At 47.2% G+C, this 15,617-nt stretch overlaps 1 long non-coding RNA gene across 6 annotated transcripts in view; it reads left to right on the forward strand.

Moving 5' to 3' along the window:
• The first annotated feature begins 961 nt into the window (after positions 1-961).
• LOC147572440 (uncharacterized) overlaps positions 962-15,617 on the forward strand; it is a 38,047-nt gene continuing 23,391 nt past the window's right edge. Inside the window, exons 1-3 of one of the 6 annotated variants that reach the window (XR_015246276.1) lie at positions 962-1,461; positions 13,705-13,933; positions 14,843-14,963. This is a non-coding gene — a long non-coding RNA (uncharacterized LOC147572440). Of the gene's footprint in view, positions 1,462-1,499; positions 4,049-13,704; positions 13,934-14,842; positions 14,964-15,617 lie in introns of those variants that run through there. The other 5 variants (XR_015246274.1, XR_015246273.1, XR_015246278.1 and 2 more) reach the window with 5 other exon arrangements.

A 15,617-nucleotide genomic window follows, 5' to 3' on the forward strand; every position in this document is an offset into this window, starting at 1 on the left:
TTTTCTGCCCGCCGCGCGGAGGAGGAGGGTGGTCTTGGTCAAGGGGCGAGCGGGTGAGCGCCCTCCCGCGGACCCCACCGGAGGCACCTGCCGGCTCCACCCGGGGCGGTGGCGACCCGATCCCCTAAGCTCGCCGCCCCCCCCCCCCCCCGCCCCATGGCGCCCCGCGGGGGGTGGGGGGAGAGGGCTCAGCGAACGTGCAGTTGAATCAACCAGATTCAGTAGCAACCGGAGTCCCGCCGCCACGCAGATCCAAGCAGTGATCCAGGCGTGATGGGCACGACCAGCTCCGCTCAGAACGGGAGCCGGCGGTCCTGACCCCGGGGATCCGGGATGGTTTCCAGTTGTGTGCCGGGTACCCTTCTCTCCGCGGAGAGAAGATCTGATTATCTTCTATTTAGATCTAATGATCAAGTGGGACAGGAACTGGGGGGAGGGAGCTTGTGGAGCGCACTGGCTAGCTTCTGTCAGTTCTTGCTGGGCGACTAACCGATTGGAGGGATAAATCATTTACCTTTCGAATATGGACGGGATCAAACCACCAGAACTCCAGTGCCTCATCCTGTTGACTCTGTTTCTGGATGTTTGGCTCATTTGCCTTTCCAGCGCAGGCCCACGAAGAGGCAAGGCTTTAGACATTAACCGATACATTTTGTTACTTTTGGAAGCCGGCACTTACAGTCTATGCTGGTGCTAGATTTAACGGGTTTAATTAAAATTACACAGCACTGACAGTATTTCCCTATACTCTGTATTAACTAGAACAGCTCTTTAGTGCTTGAGAGCACCTTGGCCACACCCAGTGAATCCTCAGCCTTCCAGGCACCCCAACCTCCGGGAAGAAACACTGCCTTCCACCCAGCGGCCCCTAAATGGTGCCCATAAGCTCAGAGACAGTCTTGGAGAAAGCTATGTTAAACAATTAAATAATATTAACCAGGTACTGGGTACAGCTCTAAGTATGCGATGTGTATTTTTCTGGTGATTTTAACGCTATGGGGTAGGCACCATCATTATTCACGTATTACGCACGAGGCAGAGGGTAACTTGCCCAAGGTATAGAGCTAGTAAGCAATAGAGTCAGGGTTCCACCCCGGCCAGTCTAGTTTCCAGATTCTGTACTTCTAACTCCTACATTAAATCTCTCAGGGCAGCACGCTATACGCAATTTCCCTTCAGGGGAGGTCCCTTCCGCAAGATAGAGCAAATGTATCTGCATAGAAGGTAGACAGTTGAACCTGGGGATACTGGACACCACGCCCTCTATCTTCTTTTCCTTAGAAAAGAATAGTGCGTTTCCCTTGTTTGGGAGGAGGGGCCTAATCTTACTAGTTGCAGCTAACAATACCACGTTTGTGCTCCGTTTACAACTTGGAGATTACACTATGCGCAACTAAATGCTGGAATCCCGCTTGATCCTCCGCTGGACAGGAAAGCATTTTTCTCTGGCCTCTTTTCAAGGTAACTTCTACAGTCTAGATGTATCCTTGGAGTGAAAGTCTTCACTTTTCTGCTTCGTTTTGTCCTTGAAGTACGAAATCGTGGTGGCAAAACACGAGGGGAGGTGGAATAGGGTGAATGGGGGAGGAATGGGTATTGCATGTTATGAAAGGAACATTTCTATGATGAGAAATGCTGCTGGGCATGGATGTTTTAATAGGATTCAAAGTCTCGGGATACTACAAAAATTGGATTTTTTTCAGGCTGGAATAGGCAATTAGTAATACTTGGAATGAATGAATCAATGTGTCAGCGTTTTCCTTCTTTACAAAAATCAGTCGAACCAAAACGTCTTTACTCCATTCACCCAGGCAACTTACTACTCCAGTGTTTTGCTCTTCTTGTAGCAACATTCAGAAGACCTGTCTTGAATGTCTTCAGTGCCTCTCCTCCCTTCCTCTCTTAAATCCACTTCAGACTTTCACTCTCACCCCTCTACCCAAACAGCTCTTAACCACCTCAACAATGACCTTCACTGCTTCTTGGCATGGAGTCTATCTTCTGGAGCCTTCCGCAGCGTTTGACTCCGTGGATCACTTCTACTTTAGCAAAACCCTTTCTCACTTAGCTTCCAGGACTCGGTGCTTTCCTGATGGTCCTTCTACCTTGCCAGTGATTCCTTCACAAGTTCCTTTTCCCTTTGACGTCTAAATGTTGGGGTTCTCTGGGGTGCAGTTCTTCGTCCTTGTTCTTTGTATACACCTCCAGATCCACCCGGCCCCTTGGTCCACGCTGCTGTGTGGCTAGAGATGCTGTCATTATAAACGGTCTACCAGAGCCCCCCGCCATCTGGCTTCCAGTTGGTTTTAGCCATTGGAAGGAGGAGGTGAGATGGCAAGATGGGAGAAAAGGAGGATTGGAGTATTTACTTCCTTGGGTCCCTCCCTGCTGGGCCAAAGTTGGGAAGAGGCTATGTTTTACTGAAGGCCACAGCCTCAGCAGGTGCCCTCTTATAGCTACAGCCACAGCCACAGCTCTCTTTGGATTCTGGCGTCTGTTGTTTCTTTTTGCCTTTCACTTAGGAAATTCTGAGGATTTTAGGAGCTCTGTGCCAGGAATGGGGGACGAAGACCAAATGTGTATTTCTTATTATTAATCACAGTATCACCATAACATGTCCAAAAGTGAGCTGGTTTTCAAGGTCCAGTTCTGGGGGCGCCTGGATGGCTTAGTAGGTTAAGCATCTGCCTTCGGGTCAAGTTCGTGAGTTCGAGTCCTGCATTGGGCTCTGTGCTGACAGCTCAGAGCCTGGAGCCTGCTTCAGATCTGTGTCCCCGTCTCTCCTTGCCCTTCCCCTGCTTGCACTCTGTCTGTCTGTCTCTCTCTCTCAAAAATAAACATTAAAAGAAAAGTTTTGTTTCTTGTGTGCCCTTTGTCACTCTGACCATCCACCTCAGCTCATCTGGACGTCATCCTGCGGTGCCTCGAAATCTCATTTCAGTCTTGAGGACAGGCAGCGCAGCATAGGCCAGGAACCTTCCAGCTCTTCCATATACTCCGCTGACTTTCTGAGTGTGGCTTCAGCCCACAGGGGAGGCCTGTTTCGGTGATGTGGAAATCGCAGCAAAAGAGTCTCTTTATTACCATTTAATTCCTGATGATGAGACTGACCACCCGATAACCACCATCGTTTCACAAAGTACATTGCAGCCACTTGAGCAAGATTGCCGGGAGGACGAGGTGGAACCCGAGTGTTGCTAGGTGGCATGAGGGAACATTCTAGAGCAGTGAATGGGGGTTCGTGGCCTTCCACTGACAGGGAGCTCATTCTTGCACACTCTGAAGCTCGCTGGGGCCTCTCATGTATCTAACGAATGATAATAAAGCAACGGCCATCTGTTCTGGCACTGTACCAGACTATCTGTATTAGCTCACAAGCCTGCGAGGCACCCGTGATGTCTCCATATTCCAGAGGGGGTGACTAAGGTACAGAGGAGACTCTACTTACCTAAGGTCAATAAATAACCCACTGCTACCCTTTCCCTTCCCACGTGGGCACTATTTGAGTCACGTGCACACAGGGATTACCGGATAGGCCTTTATTTCCGGCAAACTGGGCCTGAGGCTCAAAGTAGATTTTGCTAGTCCTTTCTCTGCGAACTGAGATCACCCTGCACGGTGATCTCATGACGACACGGATGCATGTCGTCAGCCTTCGCTCTGGTGGCAGAGCCTGCCTTACGGGCGCAGGAAAGAGAATTTGCACGGCCTGGGGGCAGGCCAGCTCTGGGTGAGCCCAGTGTGCCCGCTCATTCCCTTTGTTTCATGTCATGTGTGAGTCACCCGGCATCCCACAGGGCGGACCGGCAGAGGTGGCCGGAGGTCCAGCAGCTTCTGGGCGATGTCGTGGAGCCACACGTCCTGGAGATTTTGGAAACTTTGGGTCTATATATACTTGTGAGAGAAAAGAGTGGAAAGGCAGTAATGTATTGCTGTGGAAATCGTTTTGACCTCGTGGGCCCTCTGCCCGACTTTCCTGGATCACACTTCGGGCACCGTCGTTCCAGCACCACCTACTGCTTCTTGGTGTTTCCCCTGGGTTCATCAGGTAAACTTTTGCTCCCAGAAAGTTCTGGAAGGGGTCAGAACAGCGGGTGCAATGAAATTATAATGAGGGAGGGGCCCGCGAGGCTGTGACTTTCTGCTCTCGTTCTTTTTCTAATACTGATTTATGTGTTGGGGACTCTGAGTTTTTGTTCCGAGATTTCCTTGCCGAGGGACTTAGTGCATGTTCTAAAAATAAGATGGCAACATAGCTCTCTCAGCTCTTCTGAGCGCTCCTTGAGGTGGGGCTCATTACTCTTTTGGGGGGAAGTTCTGGGTCAGTATTTATAAAATGCTTAGAACAGTATCTGGCATACAGCAGCTACTGCTATATTAGTGTTTATTAAAATAAATAAGTAAAAAATAAATAATGAGTTGCCAAGGGCCGTGATGGTGAGTCTAAGGCTATTTACCTGACCTTCCCCAGAGGATATTAGGGGCTTCTCATTTAACCACAGAAGGAACTAGATTTCCTTTATGAATTCTGCCCTGATGGGGACATTGTGATAGCCTGAAAGCCAAAAAACCCCCCAAAAACAAAAAAAAAACCAAAACAACCCAAGGAACTCAATAGGGGTTGTGCTTTAAGGGATCACAGACTTCTGTCCCGCTGACTAGGGAAGAAGAAAGGCCTCGGACTTTTATTCGGGGCGGAGGCCAAACACGGGCTAGCTCACAAACGTCAGCATTTTCTATTCCTCACTTCAAGGAAAAGAATTAAGGTTAAGACGATGAAGACTAGCATACTTTGTTACCGAAAATAATTACGGTAAGGTTATATATGATAGGTATAATCATATCACGTAATTATGTATAATCATATGGTCTGTAATTATGTAACAGGATTATTATCGTGCTTATGAAAAATAGATCAAAATTTAGGTTTAAAATGAATGGAAACCAAGGTGACAAATAGTACATAAGTTTCAAAGATACATGATCAGTAATGAAGATAAATCACCCACGATTAAACTAGATAAAACAGTAGAACAATTTGGCTGTGGGTATCACTGAAGATCAAGCCTTTATATGAAATACAGTAAGTGGCTATGCACACAGAATGCTATGCTGTTCATTATAGGGGCAGAATTTTCTGGAGTGAGGGGACCTTGGCTAAGCGTCTCACTTTGAGGCTTCTCTGGGGCCAGAAGTTCCCCCTTCTGGGGACACGGCCCATCCCCCAGCCATTTCCTAGGTAAAGGCACCGGATAGCTGCCAGTGTTTTCATACTAGAAGATTCCGGGGATTAGAGCCTTTCTTTCAATTTGCAGCCTCCTGTCACAGAGTGGACACGCAGTACGTGGTGGTCAAACCCGACATTCGGTTTCACAGAAAATTAAGAGAACGTTTCCTACACTTGATCTTAGCCAAAAGGCCGAGGAGTGATAAGAGAACGTTTCCTTAGGGCGGTAACTTGCAGATATTGATGACTTAGTGGGTATCCGATGACTCCAGATGCTCACAGCGCCTGCCCCCCTGCCCTCAGGGCCTTTATTCCCGTGGTGCACGGGTCCACATTTGGAGTCCTGTTTCCTTTCATGCGGCTGCTGCTGGGGCCCATCATACTGTTGGCAAATAAGTAGTATGTTTTACGTATGAAAGTGCATTCACTGTGGATCATAGGAGACGCATTTCAGGTCTGGGAAATGAAGATAGCGGATATTTATGTAAATTGAAAGTTTTAAGAGTTTTCAGAGTTTACTTTGCCTTTCTCCTACCCATTCCAGTGGGTCCTGCCCAGTAGGGTTTTGTCTGACAGTCTAGTCCCACCCACGCAGGATTTTCCAAGCTAGCGTTCCACGCGCTACGCGAGCCTCTTAGCATTTACCGTCGCAAGCACTTAGCACTTACGAGAACGGCCTGCTTCCCTCATGTTGGTTGCTTGGCTCGGGGGAACATATAAATGTGGGGATGAGGGAACATCAACGGAGAAACTATTTCCCCAGCGTGTCCTGTAGGAATGTTACTCTGCTGCAAAATGCTGGCTGGTAATAAAAGCAAGTAGGGCGGAAAGAAAGGAAGGAGAGGAGAGAGGAGAGGGAGAGGGTGAGAAGAAGGAAGGAGGGAAGGAAGGAAGGAGGGAAGGGAGGAAGGAAGGAAGGGATGGAAGAAGGAAGGAAGGGAGGGAGGGAGGGAAGGAGGGAGGAAGGAAGGAAAGGAAGGAAGGGAGGAAGGAAGGAAGGGATGGAAGAAGGAAGGGAGGGAGGGAGGGAGGAAGGAAGGAAGGAAGGAAGGAAGGAAGGGATGGAGGAAGGAAGGAAAGAAGGAAGGAAGGGAGGGAGGGAGGAAGGAAGGAAAGAAGGAAGGAAGGAAGGAAGGAGGGAAGGTAGACAGTAACAAAAAAAGGGAAATTTCCATGGGAATTCTTTACCGTGAAACCTCCAGGATCTTTGTTATGCTAATCCCATGTTACGGCGGTCCCTCCCTCCACCCCACGAAGCGGTGCACCCCAAATGCATTTGATCGCAGATCCCCTTTTTGAGAGCATCTTGTGGCGAGAATGCCCTGTGAATACACTCTGGAGACTGCTGTCCTTCCTGTATATTTATTGTTGTCGTAATGTTTCTCCTTTTTGAGGATGCTTACAAACAAACTGGCAAGAAACATGCTAGCATAGTAACCGTGTTGCCTCTCCGTGACCCTGGCCCAACGACCAAAATGTTGCAAGTTGTTAATGAGTGACCTGTCACTCTTTGCTCAGCTGTGCTGTTTGTGAATTCCTTCCCAGCCATGCCTTCCGGTGGCACAGATCGGTGGGTGAGTTCTAGGGCCTCAGAACCCTTTTCAACACCGTCACCCCGAAGCAGCTACCATTATGGCCCAAACCTTTCTTGGGTCACGTGCATTGTGACATATGTGTCTTGTATCACAGGGCATTATGCTTGCACGTTGGGGTGTCTGCCCCCCACAGCCTCTCTGTGAGCAGCCTCCAGCCCTCATCTGGCCCGGGGAGGGGGTCCAAGAGCAGTGTCACTCTTCTCTTTGCATCTCTGCCACTACCTCGGAAGTGCCTACTCCTAACTAATACTTCATAGCTGGTGGCTGGAGGGGCGCCCGGTTGGCTCAGTCGGTTAAGCGTCCGACTTCGGCTCAGGTCATCATCTCACGGTCTGTGAGTTCGAGCCCCACGTCGGGCTCTGGGCTGACAGCTCGGAGCCCGGAGCCTGCTTCAGATTCTGTCTCCCTCTCTCTCTGCCCCTCCCCTGCTCATGCTCTGTCTCTCTCTGTCTCAAAAGTAAATAAAAACATAATTGGTGGCTGGATTCAAACCAAGTAAAGGATTTACCGAAGGGGAGATTTGTCGTCCGAGTGACAAACCTTGCATCGATTTTCTTATGAGGCTTTCTCTTTTTGAAAAGAGCCAGTAACGCTAATAAGCAACCTACTGGGAGCGTTCACACTTTGCATTTTAGAGCGCTGGGGGGAGAACAAGTCAAGAGCATGGGTATTTACGGATGTACTCGCTAAAACTCCTTGGGATAGATAGAAAGTGTGGTCCCCAGTAATCCCTCCCCCTCGTACACACAACACACACACACACACACACACACACACACACACACACACACACTTGCAAGAACCTTTATTCCTGATGCCGGAACACCATTGAAAACAGAAATGGTGAGAGGTGAAAATCAGACTTTCTATATCGAGTTTGGGATCGCGTAGCACGAACGCAGGTCTTCCAGCAGTGATGGGAAGGGCCATCCGTCGGGAAAGGCTTCATGCATCCGGTGGGACTTCAGCGGGAATAAAGGGATGTCAGCACAATCGAAATGTGCCGATGTGATCTTTTTCCGATCTCTTATGATTTGGGCAACAGGAGACAATCACCCAAGACTATGTTCTAACATGATGTTTGGTTGTGGACAGGTTCACAGACATGAAAAAAACTAGGTGTGTGCCACGCACCCAATATACACCCTCAGATAGACCTCGTTTCTTCAATTCTAACACTTACATTTTCATGTTTTAACTTCTTGGAAATTATGATGGGTCTTCCAGTCAACAGGATGTCAGTTTAATTGGCAGCATTTTTTTTCTTTCTTACTAGAAAATAATGGTTCATGTCATAAAATATGGTATCCTGGGTCAGATGAAATATGGCAATGAATATTTATGTGCCTATTTCCATATGTATAAATGTACATGCTTGTGCATATGTATATCTCTACTCACATCGGCGTTTGAGCTTGTGTTAGGGATGTAGTTTGCTGTCCTCTGGTAATTTGGAAAGGATGAGGTGCTCTAGTAGGCATAAGGCTTAGCCCTTTATTATCTGTCTAACCTGCCTTTTGGATGTGACTGGTCTCCATTTTTACTCGGAAAACTAGCAGAATAATTATGCTAAGCGGTGTCTATAACACATGTTGAATTAGTTATGGTTGAGGGGTCTGTTTAGATCCATGTCTTCCCAGACCATTTTCAAGTCCCAGGAGATTAGGGATTTGTGTCTTGTGTTGACACAGGCTGTGCTAAGTTATATTCCATAAGCCCGAGGGCAGGAGACAGCCGTGATGGAACTTTTTTTCCCTGAAGTAACTTGCGAGGACACTGCTCATCAGTTGGTCCTACTTCCTTCCTCTGGCTTATTTTCCAGGTACATGCAATCACCAGAGAGATGACAAATATAAGAATAAGGGTCTTGTGAGGCTGTTCACTGTCAGGTACTAGGTGAGCAGCACCAGAGACTCCCTCCCTTGGCTTCAGTAGGAATGAGTCATACACATTCCTGTTTCTTTTCTGGTTGTGCCCGTTCCAGCAAAAGTCTGAGTCTCCTGGTCCACTCACCATTATCGCAGGCCTTCGAAGCAGTGGTATGAATCCCCCCAAAGTACTGTTGACCCTTGAGCAACGACGCGGGGGTTGGGGCATTGACCCCTCAAGCAGTTGAAATTCCACATTTAACTTTAGACTCCCTCTAAAACTTAACCACTAATAGCCTACTGTTGGCCGGAAGCCCTACCCATAAAATAAACAGTAGATTAACACACATTTGGTATGTTATATGTATTACATGCTGTCTTCCTACAATAAAGCAAGCTAGAGAAAAGGAAACGTTAAGAAAATCATAAGGAAGAGAAAACCCATGTACAGTACTGTACCTTATTTATCGCAGAAAATCCCCTTATAGGTGGACCTACGCAGTTCAAACCTGTGTGGTTCGAGGGTCAACTGTAAGTCACGTGAACATTGTTTAACTGAAAACTGCCTCCTCTACAACTTTTCCAGACCTTTCTCTGCTTCTTCTCTCTAAGTGCCAGCCACACTGCTCTTCCTTGGGGACCCCCTAACCCCATGCTTCTTCTCATCTAAGGCCCTTATCTCAGGTTCATCTTCCTTCTAGAAACTCACCTCCCCTTTTCCCTTGGCGACATCTCCTTTCCCTCTGGGAAGTCTTCCTTATCTCTCCGGATGAGGTCAGGTCCCCTGTTCCAGGCTTTCTTAGCCCCTGTACTCCTTCCTAGCACTCATCATAATCGTGATTAAAACATTAATTGAATAATTACTGTCTTACTGTTTGATGTCCCTGCCAGAGTAAAAGCTCCAAGAGGGAGGGTTATTTATGGGTGTTTTCTGTGTCCCCAACACCTGGGACGGGGACTTTATAGAGAGAAGCCAATAGAAAACACACTGAATGAATGACCAGATAGGGGAGCTCTCATTAACTGAAAGGAGTTTTCCCTTAAGAGGTGAACTATTTTTGAGTCATCCTAAGGCCGCTCTCGCTTTGAGCACCACCAACCATGAGAGTTGGCGATAGACGCTGTGGTTTTGAAGGCACTGACGACAGAATACAGAAAGAGGGAAGGTCTTCTTAGGCTCCGAAGGGTCTTTTTGCAAGATGAGCTATAATAGGGAAAGAGAAAACTCATCGTTGGCCTACAGAAACTGTGTATTATTTGATCGTGGTCACACTCAAGGCCAACTTCAGTTAGCCTCTTGATGTTTTTCTCTGTGGCTCTTGTAGAGTGCGTCGTAAGGTCATCGATTTGGAAGGGAAATTGGGAGGAGAGAGAGCGGCGTGTTTTCTGGACAAACACCAGCCTATCAGATGTCCTTATTGGATTAGATCACAGGCATGAACAAACAGCCTGGAAGTTGGCCGGACATGCACTGATCATGCCTTGTTTTCTGTTCTCTGTGATGAAAGGACAGACCTATCACATAATGGTGTTCAGTAGAGGTATTTGTTAAATGAATGAGTTAATGAATTCCCAAGCAATAAGGCAGTGGGCATTTTTTCCCCCCGGCCAGTAACACCACATTGCATACATTGCCTCGGCCGGGCATTGGAATGCGTAATAAAAGTTGGGCCCCCTAGTGGTAGTAAAACTGATAAGACAACAAGGAGAGGAAATGAGGGAGAGACAGATTGATCTGGGGGAGAAAGGGAATGATTTGAACAGAGTCACAGCATGCATGTGATCTAAAATCCAGGCACGAAGTGAGAGTTTGTCTCCTTGATGTGTCCTGGGCCTCAAACACGTCACAATATGTTGCCCTCAGTCTTTTCTTGTTGACAGTCTGATAGATGAGCCACTAACTGATTCTTGTCCCTCACATTTTTCTCTCATTCTTAATCTTTGTCAGAACAAACAATTTCCCCCCACCCCTAATTTACTTTCTACGAATCCCTTCAAGATGCCATCTCACACACAAGCCTCTTCAGCGGGTCCAGGGGAGCTCAGCCTACCCCAGTCTTCAGAGTTTGGTCACTGAGGCCTTCCCCGGGGTGAGGTGAGGACTGTGGCCTTCATGTGGCCCCAGTCCTGGGAAGTGACACCATCTTTCATGTAGACGTCCATGCCAGGAACTGGATTCCATCCTCAGAATCCCATCTTCTTCCTTCAGAGCTACTCAGCCTCCAGGTTCTCCCAGTTATTTTCCTTCTAAACACTTTTCATCCTTTTCATCTCGACGACATGCCCATGGTCAGTCCTTCCACCTCTCTACTATGGACCATGCCTCCAGCCTTATCCCAATTCTTGGCCTGTTCCATGAACCTCTTCTCCCCACTGTGGCCAGAAAGGTGTAACTAAGCTGCCTTCCTTTCCTTAAAAGCTGTGAAGTGCCCAGACCCAGGCAAAGCCCACACTCCTTGGCATCGGATGCAAGAAGATCTGTCCCTTTTGTGCCTGTTAGCTCAGCATATTTATTAGTAGCATCCCCGAGCTCACTCTCAGAAGTGCTCTGGGTTGGATGGTAAATTATATAGTCACCCAACACATAAAGCCTTTTATGATCTGCCTCCCACCCACTTGTCCAGCTCTGCCTTTTGCTCCTCACTGACTGGGCTTCCTCCTCAGTCTCAAGCAGGACGATTGCAGCCGTTCAGGGAATCACATGCAGGTACGACAGTGTCTAAAAGACGAGCACAACTGTTTTCTCCGTGTTGTTTTCTTGGGACTGGGGAGACCTGTTCCAGGGCCCTTGGCTGACTTCTCCTCATGTCTGAATGGCAAGGATCGAGTCACATGCCCTTTCCTGAATGAGTTCCTGGCAGGCAGAATAGAGTCACCACGATTGGTTTTGTTTGATCCTTTGGGGTAGAATAGATGTTAGAGAACAGAGCCCAATAGTGACTACAACGCCAATCTTAGCTGAATTTGTCTTCGGGTCTGTTCATTCCCCTCAATGGCAAACTCCGCGAGACCAGCGCCTGTGCTGGTTGCCCTTAGCCCAGTGCTTGGAGTTAGCGATTATTATTGTTGAGCTTTTGGGTGGAAGTAAGCAAGGTTATGGAATGTGGGCAGAAAGAGGCTTGATCCCGGTTCTGTGTTTACTGCCTATGCAGGATCCAGAATTCAGATTTCTCACCTGTGAAATGAAGCAAAGATTACTGCCCAACACATGTAACCTATATAAAGTGGCTGAAACAGCCACAAATATTGCCTCGCCTTCTTACCATTTTTGTCATTTTGCCCGAAGACATTTTCTGAGTGAGGCCATTGTCACGTTTGTGTGCGTGTGTGTGTGCGCGTGCGCAAGCAGGGACACCTGAAAGGAAAATAGTTTCTACAAAAAGTGTCATTCGTGCTACTGTCATCTGGAATTTGTAAGCTCTTGGTTGACTCTTAGACTGACCTGAGGAAAAAAAAAACCTCTCCTAATCTAGTTTTTATTCCAAGACAATGTTTCTAAAGTGCAGCTAGCAAATTACCACAGCACCCGAAGATGATTTATGCACAAAAAATTTCATGATTGTGTCATTTAGGGGAACACAATTTCCCCTCAGACATTCATCATAACGTTAGCACATTAGAGACTTAGGTCCCTTTGGAGAGAGACTCTTGTCTTTATTGTTTAACCCGTATCCCCCCAAACTTATTTTAGCCCAGAGTCTTTTTTTTCCTCTGGCACTCAGCAACATCTCTGGGAATGCCTTCTAGGGAATCATATCAGTCTAATAACTAAACCCCTGGTTCTCAAGGTTAGGTGCTCAGACCTCCCATCTTCCTCACGAGGGAAGGTCATTGGTGTACATGGAGTCTAGACTCTTTAGACTCTAGACCGGACTCCAGGCCAAAACTCTAGAACAACTCTAGACCCAGGTTATTGGTGGGAGAGTCACTGAAGGTGAGTATTTTCATTTTCTGTTTGTTTTGAAGAAGTCATCTTACGCCGTGGGACTGAGCTTGAACTGCTTCATGCCCAAAGCCTTTCCCAACCCCAATATCCTATGAAAAACTCCAAGATGAGTATAAATAAGATGGTTATTTCTATTTTATCAAACATAGGCTTCTTTTCTTTCTTTCTTTTTTTTTTTTTTAGTGATATTTAGGTTTAAACAGTAACGTGGGGGTGAGCTTTAGAACCCTTCACCCTAGGGGTTCTGATCACTCTAAGTCGGATTTCAGAGAGTGTGAATTATTTCCTGAGTGTGGATCATTTACAGCCTCTGCTGGGCTGCCTCTAAGGCAAAAGTATAGTAGATATGGCTGAACAATTATTGCTTGTTCTCTGTTTTTTAATGTTTATTTATTTGTTTTGAGGAGGGGGGGATGAGTGGGGGAGGGGCAGAGAGAGGGGGAGAGAGAGAATCTCAAGCAAGTCCCTCCCTGTCAGCCCAGAGCCCGACATGGGGCTCAAACTCACAAACCATGAGATCCAAGAGTGAGATCATGACCTGAGCCAAAATCAAGAGTCAGACACGGAACCAACTGAGCCACCCAGGTACCCCAACGATTATTGCTTATTTTCTATACTGAAGGAATGTCTGTTGAGAATCAGTTGTAATAGGAAAGAAGTTTATACTTTTAGTTGTTCAGATAATTATGAGTGAGTCTTGAGTTCAGAATTGAGGTCCCTGTTGTGTTTTTAATATAGGGGCTTGTCTCTTCTTGGGTCATGGCACCAGTAGTTAGCTTCTGCCCCAAAACAAGGGCGTTGTGGGCAGCAAAGCTCAGATCTGTCAGCTTTGCTGCTCCTGAGGGTCCCAGCTGACCTGGTAAGGGACAGGGTTGGGACCATGAGATCACATGTCTTCAGTCTGCCAGTAATTCCTAGAGGAGCCCAACTCGCTGGTCTCTTTCCAATTTATAGCTTTCCACCCTTCCTATACATGTTAAATACCACCCATTTTAACCCAAATTCTATTAATCTCGTTTTCCTTTAATTTTAAGACCAAATTATATCTATTTTTGCTTTCGCTTCCAGATGGACCTGGATGAAGACACTGCTGAAAATTTTTACCAAATTTGCTAGAATGTGAAACGCGTATTAGGTCGACTGTTCACATCTCATATCTGAAACTGAGGATGAAGCTCCCTGAAACACCACCACCTCCCACCCACATGCCGAGAGCTGCCATGTTGTTAGTGGGAGCATTTGTAGTGAACCAGCCCAGGTGCCCTGAGACCATGGGGCACCTGGCTTTCACGGCCAGGTTAGAAGAGTGTTGTGTGTGAGTGTTTGTGTGAGTGCGTACCCCCTAAGAAAATGAAGGAAAAGTCTTTAGGGAAATTATCTTTCAAATATGAATGCTTGCACATATTCTACAACATTCGACCTAACGTTTTATGTAATGATGTTAAGACAACTGTTGGAATCGCTCATTGTTCTGCTCATACCATCCTATTTGCTAGGGCTTAGCCGGAAGTGGGGAATAGGCTGAGGCCCCAGTGATGGCCATGTAGGAGCCTACTTCCCACTTCCGGTGGCTTCTCCCGCACTGTCAGACCTCCTCCTGCAGTCTTAGCTTTTATCCTTTGCTTTTGAACATATTGTCTGTTGTCTCATTTCTTTTGCCTCAACATGCACAAATAGTCCTCAGCAAGAGTGTTCAAAATTTCCGAGTAGTAGGGTGCCTGGGTGGCCCATCCGGTTGAGTTTCCAACTTTGGCTCACGTCATGACCTCACGGTTCGTGAGTTCGAGCCCCACATCAGGCTCGCTGCTGTCAGCACAGAGCTCTCTTCGGATCCTCTGTCCTCCTTGCTCTCTGCCCCTCCACCTCCTCTCTCTCTCAAAACTAAATAAACATGAAAAAAAATTCCCAGCAGTGAATTGCAGAATTAGACATGTTTATCGATAGCTTGCCTACATTTTCTGTCACACACTTTTGGAATAATATTTTATTACAAATAGTTTTGAGTTGAGAAGCCCCATGCTAACATTGGGTTTGATTCCAAGCAACGTGTGTTAAGTGTGTTTGGAGTCTTTATATGTATAGTTGCACGTGTTTTCCTTTTCCTGGGAAGGGTTGTTCCTGGCCCAGCTTCGTGGTGCAACTCGAAGGGAATTAAACTTGAGCAATTCAAAGTAATTGAACTGATTACACTACATCTCATCCACAGTTTCTAAGTGATGCAGCTGTTGGGACCCAGAGCACGTTCACAGCAGGGGCAGGACTATGGGAGGACTGGTGCCTAGTTCATACAACATCTAATTAAGGAAATTTTCTCCTATAAGTCTCAGGTGAGCCACATCCCCAGCCCCATCTGAGATGAGGTTGTGTAATAAGCACGTGTGTTCCTTGCTGAATGTTTCTCAGCACGATGCTGTTCCATGTAGAGTGGACTGAGAAATCCCAGCTCGATGATGTGTAACCACGGGATGCGGTGGGGTGGGGTGGGGGGGCTCTTCTCCTGGTAACTGCTACCAGCTTGGCTTAATCCGACCTCAGTCTGATCTGACAACTTCCGGTCACTTCTGTTTTACAAGTTTCATCTCTGGTAGACATTCTTCGACCACATTAGATATTATCACTTTGGGTCCTCGTCCGGTTTAAAGTCTTTCTTCCCCACCCCAGTGCAGCTTGGGCTCAGCACAAGTGTGAGGTTGTACCTCCTCTGTCTCCCTCCTTCTGCCCTCAGTGTCCCAACGCCTGCACAGGGCTGGGGTCGGGTCGGGTCGGGCGAGGGAAGGACTTGGCTCACACATCCCTGGCTTCCCTTTGTTTTTTAATTTTTTTTTTTTTTTTTTAAATTTTTTTTTTCAACGTTTATTTATTTTTGGGACAGAGAGAGACAGAGCATGAACGGGGGAGGGGCAGAGAGAGAGGGAGACACAGAATCGGAAACAGGCTCCAGGCTCTGAGCCATCAGCCCAGAGCCTGACGCGGGGCTCGAA

Source organism: Puma concolor, chromosome E4, assembly GCF_028749965.1.
Source record: "Puma concolor isolate L17-30 chromosome E4, mPumCon1.1.hap2, whole genome shotgun sequence".
Taxonomy (NCBI): Eukaryota; Metazoa; Chordata; class Mammalia; order Carnivora; family Felidae; genus Puma; species Puma concolor.